The sequence below is a fragment of the Grus americana genome, chromosome 6, assembly GCF_028858705.1.
Source record: "Grus americana isolate bGruAme1 chromosome 6, bGruAme1.mat, whole genome shotgun sequence".
Classification (NCBI taxonomy): Eukaryota; Metazoa; Chordata; class Aves; order Gruiformes; family Gruidae; genus Grus; species Grus americana.
In genome coordinates, this window is record NC_072857.1 from 24,857,820 (window position 1) to 24,867,418 (window position 9,599).

Genomic DNA, 9,599 nt, shown 5'->3' on the forward strand with positions numbered 1-9,599 from the left:
CTCCTTCCTTCCCATGCTCTAACAATCAAACTATTGCACAGCACTTTTTCCTTCTAAAGACTGCATTTCTTTAGCACAGAGCTGTCCTTTCCACTTACTACATGCTGCTGCAATTGGACTTACTTTCACAAACATTATCACAATTTAATACACTATAAGATAGCTGCAACATTTGCTAGCCCTAGGCTTAAAATAAACAAGAGGTGTTAATAAACATGAAATGTAGAAGCTTAAGAAAACACTATTACCAATTTTACTACCCGACTCTCAGAAAATTATGAATTTGCTGATAGCATCTCCTCTACCCCAAAACCATACAATTTCCTTAGTAAAAAGCAAAGGGGCCACAGCAAGAGTACCAGAGCAGAAAGAGTTCCTCTTTTTCAAAAGTGATGAATCATGCATGATCACAAAAGTCATCCACCAACTATTTATCCAGATGGAGAAAATAGTTTGATGATCTCATGAGACTTTCAGCAAGTCAGTCTCAAATTTCTTTAAGCTTCTTCTTGATGTTTTAAGATTAAAAGCTCTCAAAAAAAAAATCAAAGTATCTAAAATAAATTTTAATAACTGACTTGCTTAAATTCAAGACTGAATAACATCAAGTCAAGTCATATTAAAAGAAGAAAGGAAGTTAGAAACTTGAAGTCAAGGCTTTACACACAGACATAGAGAACTTTCCCCTAAAGGAAGGGGAAATGCTCTTTAAATGAAGTATTTTGTAAACTTAATAACTTCACTTTATGTAAATATTTTCAGATATTTACCACTACAAAGAACACAAGATCTACCTTTCAAAATTAATCTCCAGTTCTGCTCACTAAAATTTCCACGCAAAATCCCTATTCTCCCACAATTTACTGACCTCAGAAACTTCCAGAGTGACCATACAAAGTTTCCCCAGCTGTGAGCGCCATGGACGAGGAAACAAGCCAAACAAAACCAGGCGCATCACCCACCACCTACTGCCAGCCCGCCCTACCACCTCTCAGGTAAAACAGGACACTGAATTTTGCTCATTTTAAACTTCGTTTTCAACTGTTTCTGTTCGGAAGCATCCAACGGAGGTCCTACGCCTTGTAAAGCCTTAATTCAAAAGGCGAATCAGTTCCCACACCGGCTCCAAAGCGATGGAGCAAGGAGGGGGTGGGTCAGGCGCTTCTTTTGAAGCCCAGGCTTTCCGAAGCCTGCGAGAGCGGCCGCCAGAAGCCCAGGGAGCGAGCCCCAGGGCCCGCGGAGGGGGGAAGGCGGCGGCAGAGGTCAGCTCCGGCTCCCGGCACCGCCTTTCCGACCAGCCGCCCGGTCAGCCGGGAAGAGCCCGCGGCTCCGCCGCCCCCCTGCTCCCGGTCGGGTGGGGAAGGCGCCTGCTGCCCCCTCCCCGCACCCGGAGGTTTCCTCTTCCGAGGCTGCGCCCCGCCGCCGCCTCGCTTTCCCGGGGCCACCCGGCTGCCCGCGGTGAGGCGGAGGAGGGCGGGGGCACCGGCCGCCCGCCCTGGTTTGCTGTGGCCCCCGGGGCCCGAGCCGAGCCACGGGCAGCGCCGGGAGCCCCCCTCCCGCCGCTTCGCCCACAGCGGAGCCAGTCCGTACCGCGGAGTCGCTCGGGACGGGACCGGGCCGCTCCTCCCGCACCAGCACGTACCTGCCGCGGGCCGGGCCGCGCATCCCGCCGCCGCCGCCCGCCGAAGGAGGGGCCCAGCACCGGCGCGGCGCTCCCATCAGGCCCCGCGCGGCCCCGGCAGCCAATCAGCGCCTGGCTGCCGCGGGGCGCGCTGGAACGGGGGCGGGGCCGGCTGTTGTGTGAGGCGCGGGCAGCGGCTGAGGCGCGGCCGATGTGGTCGCTGCTGGGGGCCCGGGCGGGGGCATCGTGCTGGGGGGCTGTGCCCAGCCGAGTCGAAGCGGACAGGTGTCGGAGGCGGTCACCGCCGCCCGGCCGCCGGCGGGGCTGGGGAGGCCGAGCCTGTCCTCCTCCGGCTCTGATACTTACTTACAGAAAAAAGAGTGTTTAAGCACTAAAGCCTAGGGACAGGGAGTCGCACTGCCGTGTGGGGGTTTGCAGCAGCCTCCTGGCAGGCCCGTGTGCGGCCTTTGCCAGTGAAGCAGGTGCCGACAAATGGCCCCTGCGGCAGGTGCGTTTTCCTCACGGCCAGGGTCCCAGGAGAAGGCTGCTCTGCTGCCTGTCGAGCTGGGTTGGAGAGAAGCAGCGCTCTGCGTTCCCTTAATTTACATCGCTGTCATAGCAGTGCCTTCTCTCCCGGTGCTCTACCAGTTTTCTTCTGTGGTGTCCACCCTTGGCTGACACCCGTCATCACTTGTCCCATGCCGAGAGGACTGAGGAACAGAGAATACTTGCTCTGTTTGCGCTGTCTTTCTCACAAGGTCTCAGTGCCCTGCTCAGGATCTTACCACTACGGCTACACAAGTGGGGGCACGTGCACACGTGTGGAAGAGTCCTTCGGGGCACGCTGAAGTAGAAATCGCTATGCAGGAGCTGTATGCCTCCAGCTGACCCTGCACTGTTGAATTCATCGTAAGAGTGCATCGTAACGCAGCCCGTAAGCGTTGGGGGTTTGCCGGTTGTGGTGGCTTGACCATGGCTGGCAGCTAAACGCCCACACAGCCTCCTGCTCGCTCCCCCTCAGCGGGATCGGGGAGAGACTAGGAAGAATGCTCATGGGTTGGGTTAAAAGAGAGTTTAGTAAGTGAAGGAAAGAAAAACAAGTGATGCAAAGGAAATAACACACCACCTCCCACAAGCAGACTGATGCCCAGCCAGTCTCCAAGAAATTGTCCACCCTGGAAGGCAATCCCCACCTTCTTGTTCTGCTACCCCAGTTTTGTTGCTGAGCATGTCAGATGGTATGGAATATCCCTTTGGACAATTCAGGTCCGCTGTCCTGGCTGCTTCTGCTCCCAGTTTCTTGCCCACCTCCCACTCACTAAGGGAGCATAGCATGAAAAAAAGAAAGCCTTGACGCTGTGCAAGTACTGTTCAACAATGGCCAAAGCATTGCTGTGTTATCAGTGCTGGTTTAGGCACAAAATCCAAAACACAGCAACATATGGGCTGCTATGAAGAAAGTCAACTCCATCCCAGCCAGACCCAGTACATCAATTTTAAAATAACTTAAATCCAAACAGAATAGGCAAGGCTTTTAGGGCAGGCAAGGACAAACAAGATATCCCACCACCTTTTCCGGAACACAATCAGCTTCAAGCTTTAAGTAGTAGAACTGCTGAGTCTGATCATATGCCAGGAGTTCATTCTTAGTTTTGACATTGGGAAGTAAATTATTTTAGTTTCTGCCAGTGTTCAGAGTGAACTTTGCTGCTCTACATTATTAGCCAGTTCCAATATCAGCTAAGTAACAACTTTAGATGCAAATCATGGTCTAGAATGGGCTTCAAGTAAGTTCTTTCAAGGCAAAAGCAAAGTAATAGCAGTCAGTGCAGAGCCACTGACTATGCTAGAAATGCTCTACTATCGGTTACAGAGGTCAAAGCTGTAACCTACATCTACAGCTTTATTTTTCTCATTGAGACCTAGACTGTGCCTTCCTTTCCAAGTGGAAAAAGACTCGGTGACTGAGCCTTTCCTTCACTTCAGCTGGCACACTAGAGCCACATCTGCTTAAATCCTTGTAGTAATGACTATCCCTCTGCTGAGAGGATGTCTCTCTGTTTGGTTTCAGATGAAATACAGCTATAGTCCACTCCTGATTTTGATATTTCAACGTGGTGTGTTGCTGGAGAAAAGCTGATTTAAATCTTCATCTTCAAGCTAACATTTTCAAGCATACCAACATCTTTTTTGGTGGTCTAGCATAGTATCCACTTAAAATAAACCCGAATAATGACGATACCATATTTAAAGGGTTTTTTAAATGCTATAGCCAATGCTGGCATCTCCAAGAATCTTCTCCCTTTTTTTTTTCCAGAATTGTCATAAACTTTTTCAAGTTACCATAAAATCCAGCCCTGATTCACGGCTGAACCAGAATTGTGAGGGAGATCCCTTGGGCGCTGTTATAGAACTGATTTTTATGCGGGCCTCCTCTATGAAGTTCTAATCACTGCTATACAATTGTGAATCTATGTAACTGGTAGTTTTAAAAAGGTATTATTAGCTACCATTATCAAACTTTACATGCAGATAAGTCTCTCAACTTTCTGATGATAGCATGCAACTACCTGTTTGCTTGAGAGCCAAGATCTACCTAAAAGAAGAAATGGTGCCCATGTAGCTGGTGAGGATAAAACCATAACTTCAATCAGCCTAAATTTTTCATTAACCTGGTTCAAAACTGCCCCCTACAGAGTATTTAAAATTCTAAATAAATTACTTTCAAAATCATCAGTGGGATTGGTGTTTAACTTGATTCTGCATGACCACTCTAACAGCAGAGTACCTCTCCAGAATTTTCCCCATCATCATAGATAGCATTTAGCACTTTCGGTCCCTCTGTATGCGTAACACTGAACAATTAGTAATCTACTTTTTTTAAAACTGTTTTGGTCTCACACACTAATACTGTTTTGCCTTCAATAAGAGTTTTCCCATGGCAACATTCATAACACTCATATATGTTATGTATATATGTAGCCTAGTAGTCTGATTTATTTTTCTAAACAAATATATGATCCTATACATCCTTAGGAAAAAGCTGTCTGGTTAGGAGAAGCTTAGCTTTGCTAATTTGTGTTTACTTCAGGTTTTTAATTAGGTTTCCAAAGTGTGGTCAGCATTCTCTTAAAGTAGACCCTTTTGGACTTCGCTGGCTAGTGAGGCCATGTAGTTTAACTCATTTAGATGCTGGGAAAATTTAGATGTTGAAACAGAATCATTGTCTATATTGCAAATGGAGATGTGATTGCAGCAAACACGGAGGGTGCGTAGACAGCTTTACGAACACCACCCATACCACTATTGACTATGGTCTGCGTGTGCTGCCGTCTCACCAGTTTTTCCACCGCACTGTTAGTCAATGCAGTTTGAGAATGAGGTGCTGCTGTATGCTGCATTGCTCAGACCAAAACTGGGGTACTGTGCCCCGGTTACTCTGGTTTGGTTAGCCGTTCTGTGCTCACTGCTGTACACCGCGGGGGATTCCGCAAGAGCGCAGCTTCACTTCGGGCCACTTCCTCGTGCCCTGTGGGCACCTCGGTGATTACAGCCAGCCCGAGCTGTTAGGGACGCAGTCCAGGCGCTCCTCGCTGCGGCTCTGCTCGCCACCTGCAAAGCCGCTCCATCGCCGCCGGTGGAATGGACTTGGCGTCGGCGCTGGGATTGCTGCAGCGTCCTTACATCCCATCCTCAGCTGAACGTACCGCAGCCGGTGTTGTTAGCGAAAGTCAAAACTAAATCAAGCCAAGGATGGACTGTGTTTCTCGGGGTGTGGGCTCTGTTTCCTCTGCCTCTTGAACAGAATGAGTGTGTGCTGGCACTTAGTAAATGACACATACATAGTAATTAACACACATTTGTGAATGTCCTGTGTAATTCAGCTTTGCTTAAAAAAAAAAAGTTAATAATATATTTGATAAAGCAATATAGGAACTTTTTTTTTACCAATACAGGAAAATACGTATGTAATTAATAACCTCCTTGTGTGAGCATATCTGTAGTAAAAGTTACATCAAACCTACACTTTACTCTTAACAGAAATGACTGCAATGACTCCAGACTACTTTCTTGTCTTGGTTAGTTGCAAGTTTCAGTTAGGACTGGGACTGGGAAAAATCTAGAGAAAACTTTCCAGATTCCAAGGGACTGACAGAGCCCTCGTAGAGGGAACTGGTGAGCTAGAAAGAGTCCTGGCCTGAAGCCATGAGGCTGATATAACATGAAGCTGCAAGAAAGGCTTAAAAATGAATTAACCAAATAAACTGTGTTTAATTCATGACATTTTAATCATTTCAGAGCATACAAAAAGGGTGGCATTCCCAAGGTGGGGTGATTTTAATGCTATATTTTGGCATGATGTGCTTTGGAAATGTGCTCTGAAACAGCAGCACTGAGGAAGATATCATAGCTTTGATTTATTTTTTATATGCAATAGTATATGCTTCTTTTGATGTTCTGATCCCACTGTAGTGTTTGCAGTGTCAGATGTCTGTATTCTTACAGCTGACTCTTGCTACCTGAGCTGTTTGGCATTTCATCATGTAGGGCATTTCAGTGCTCCAGCATTTTCATGAAGTCCTTTGCATCTGACTTCCTGATAAATGATTACCTGAAAAAGAAATACATAAGCCATCAGGTCAAAAGATATCATTTCATATAAAAATCTTTCAATAGTTGCATACAATCATCAGAAAAAGCCAAGATCAACTTCTATATTCCATAAATTATTCTTGTTGTGATTAAGACATTTGCTTTTGGTTATTATTAATACTATTATTATTACTTACTATTATTTACTATTGCCATTGCTATCACTATCACTGTCACTGTTGTTATTCCTATTACCATATAGCTATGACTATTACTTAGTAGTAGTATGATTATTACTATTATTGTTTTGCTGATTATTATTCTGTGGCAAAAATGTAAACATGTAAAAAAACCCCAAAACCTCTTCGTGTCTTAAACCTCTTTGTTGATACCCTAGCGTGTGAACTTTTCCATACTTGAAAGACCAACTTTAAAGCAGGAATGGCAGCCTCATCTTCATTTGAGTGCTATAAATCTCTGACAGTATGTTTAGGCACATGCTTAAACTTTGGGTTATTTTTGTGGCACAGTGAATCGGGGAAGTGATTTCTCATAAAACACTGAAATGGCTGTGTTTGTCCTGTCATTAAGATCTCATGAACAAACAGAAGCTGCCTAGTGTGAAATCGTCACACGAGAAGCGGAAAGATGGCTCCGCCTCTATTTGAGATAAGTTGTGCTTCAAATCATGTATGAAGTTTTAGAAGCAGTTATTATACGCATGTAAGTACATTCCCTTCCCTGATGGTCATGACTTCAAGCTTCTGACTCTTTAATGTTTATAATGAGCAATATATGTTTATAGTTAGAAAAATGACTGTATAAACAATAACTCAATGTTCTGTAAAAAACCATACTAAATCAATTTTCCCTAGTCTCCAAATGAAAGCATGATTATTCTCACTGAAAGTATTTGAGCTGTACTAATACCTAAGTCAGCTATATTATTTTTGCTTCCTGGAGCAGTTTGCTCTTTAAACAAATTAGGGTTCTGATTCAACAGGATTCCTCCTCTTTAATAAACACATAAGTACATCCTTAAATTTTATTAACATCTATTTCCTCGAAGCTAAATAAAATAAAGAATGTTTTTCAATAGCCTTTTTAATATGGTTGTGCCTACTGGGCAAAGTGGGAACTAACCCAACAAAACGAGGGCCAAATTATGAAGTAATTTGAATGAAACTCCCGTTGACCTTAAGAGGATTTTTACTTGATTAAGAATAATGGAATTTGGAACCAAGTAAATGTGATTCAAGGGGCGAATGAGCATGTGCTGTTCTTACTGCGGCGAGCCTCCCTTCCAGGGCGCCGCGCGTGTGTGCAGAGCACAGGGAAGCGCGGGAAGGGCATCCCGGTTCTGTTCGACCTGACCGCGTTTTAGTGCTTTCTTATTAGTCAAGCTGGAGGAGACAGGCAATGAGAAGGAAAGTTCTAATTAGCACATATATTTTGCTTTTGATAACCGCTCAGAGTGGTAGATAGAACATTACCTACGTTAAATGCATTTCATACATGCTCCTGATTGTTACAAGAGCTTACTTTAATGAAGTATTAAATTTACGTATAAATTTTTTTTTTCAGCAAAGTACCAAGAATTGGGTCTGCTAATAAGCTTTGTTCTGGTTGGAAACCAAACGGAACCATGGAGTCCCAGAATGCCAGAAATAGGACAATAAATATTTTTGGCACAGTTTCAAAGGTGCATAATGCCAGACATAGACATGTAAAAATAATGGCAAGCTCTACAAAGATTATAAAAGAAATAAAATCACAGTTCGTAATTCATATAATCATGTTAAATAGCAGGCTTATAAACCAATTCATATAATAAAATCCACATGTAAAAGTATCTGTGATTTCATTCAGTTAAAGATGACAAATATTAGAGCTCCCCTTGAAAGCAAATATATCTTGCAAGCTGAAGGACAATGAACAGTTGCTTTGTGCTCACGTTTAATGGTATAACCTCTGTTAGTCTTTTCACACACATGATTTTCAAATAACTTTTCAAAGAATGTGAAATTCAAAAGCGTTTTCAGAATTTCAGAATATATTTCAGCTACTGAGTATCCTTTACTACAACTATTACTGCTTCAAGTTTAGATAATTTAAGATAATTTAAGATCTGAATGTACAGTCCCTTCACATGCAAGACTCCCAGTCAACGTGATTTTCTCATAGTATGTCGTATTAGTAAACGTCTGAAACAGAGCTTGAATGAATTCTATTAGAAGGATGTAAAAAAATACTCCCTTTCTTAAAATAAAGCTATTTCATTAAATACGGATAGAGGGTGGACAGAAACCAGGATTTCTACTGTAATCACGCCGATGACTTCAAACGATAGGATTCAAGGTCATTCCAAGCCTGCTTTGGCGACACAGAGGTGCTTAGGTAAAATTAATGTGTCCTGAATTCTAAAAGCACATTTGAGAACTGCCATTTCGGAGCAGTGAGTTGGGTTTCTATGGCACATTTTTGGGGTACTTTCCATGTTCCAGTCATAAACTGACCCATAATCAAGCAATCAACCGGTGAAAAGTAAGGCCAATTATGAAGCTGTAATAAGTCAAAGGTAAAATACAGATGGGTTGGGGGGGGAGAGAAAAATTTGAAATAAAACTTCATTTTTTTAGGCAAAACAAACAAGAATAAAATGTGCTAGGAAAGGCTTAATTTCCAGCACAGGTAGCAGATCAAACTGAGTCCTATTGAGAATAAAGGAGGTTACCAGGAAATAGAAATAGCATGTAGTGAAGTCTAGGAGTTTTGCTTTAGGGTAAAATATATATTTTTGTTATGTCTGAGTTATTTTATTAAGTAATATACATTTATCAATACTAGATCAGTTCTTTTCATGCCAGAAAAGCAGAAAAAAATACTATAACACATTTTATGCCTGTTGGTGAATGTAGTTCTTTATGAAGGATTGTTGTTTTACATATTCATTTAATTATCTTCACTTTACGACAGATAGATGCTAATCCCAAACAAGGTAACCTAATGTACAGTGAAAACTTACTTATTCTCATTTTGCTAACTGCCTGTCTTAGCAATTTCTTCTTCAAAACATCACAACCTCTCTTATTTTTCATGAAAGATCTATCACCGTAGTGCACTGAGAAGGTCGGTGAAAAACACCGATATTTGGCACATTGCTAGTAAGCCAGTGTTGCCTTATTGATGGCCCACCTGCCGTTTGTTTCTTTCCCTCTATTTGAGAAGTAAACGGTTTGGTGCTGTCTCCGTTTTATGCTTGATTGACTCGTGGCTAGCAAATTGGGTCCTGGGATTCCTGGAAACTTCCACAGTGCAGCTGTGCATCTCCTATTCTGTAAGGTAATGTACGAAATGGTACCTCTCTGATACATGCTTTGACAAA

At 43.3% G+C, this 9,599-nt stretch overlaps 1 protein-coding gene across 8 annotated transcripts in view; it reads right to left on the minus strand.

Annotated features, from left to right (window-relative positions):
- Positions 1-1,752, minus strand: part of LNPK (lunapark, ER junction formation factor) — a 44,212-nt gene extending 42,460 nt beyond the window's left edge. For 3 of the 8 annotated variants that reach the window (XM_054830350.1, XM_054830354.1, XM_054830347.1), the window contains exon 1: positions 1,643-1,752. The gene's annotated coding sequence lies outside the window, so the exon portion shown is untranslated. Of the gene's footprint in view, positions 1-1,590; positions 1,610-1,642 lie in introns of those variants that run through there. The other 5 variants (XM_054830355.1, XM_054830348.1, XM_054830352.1 and 2 more) reach the window with 5 other exon arrangements.
- Between the last annotated feature and the right edge of the window lie 7,847 nt (positions 1,753-9,599).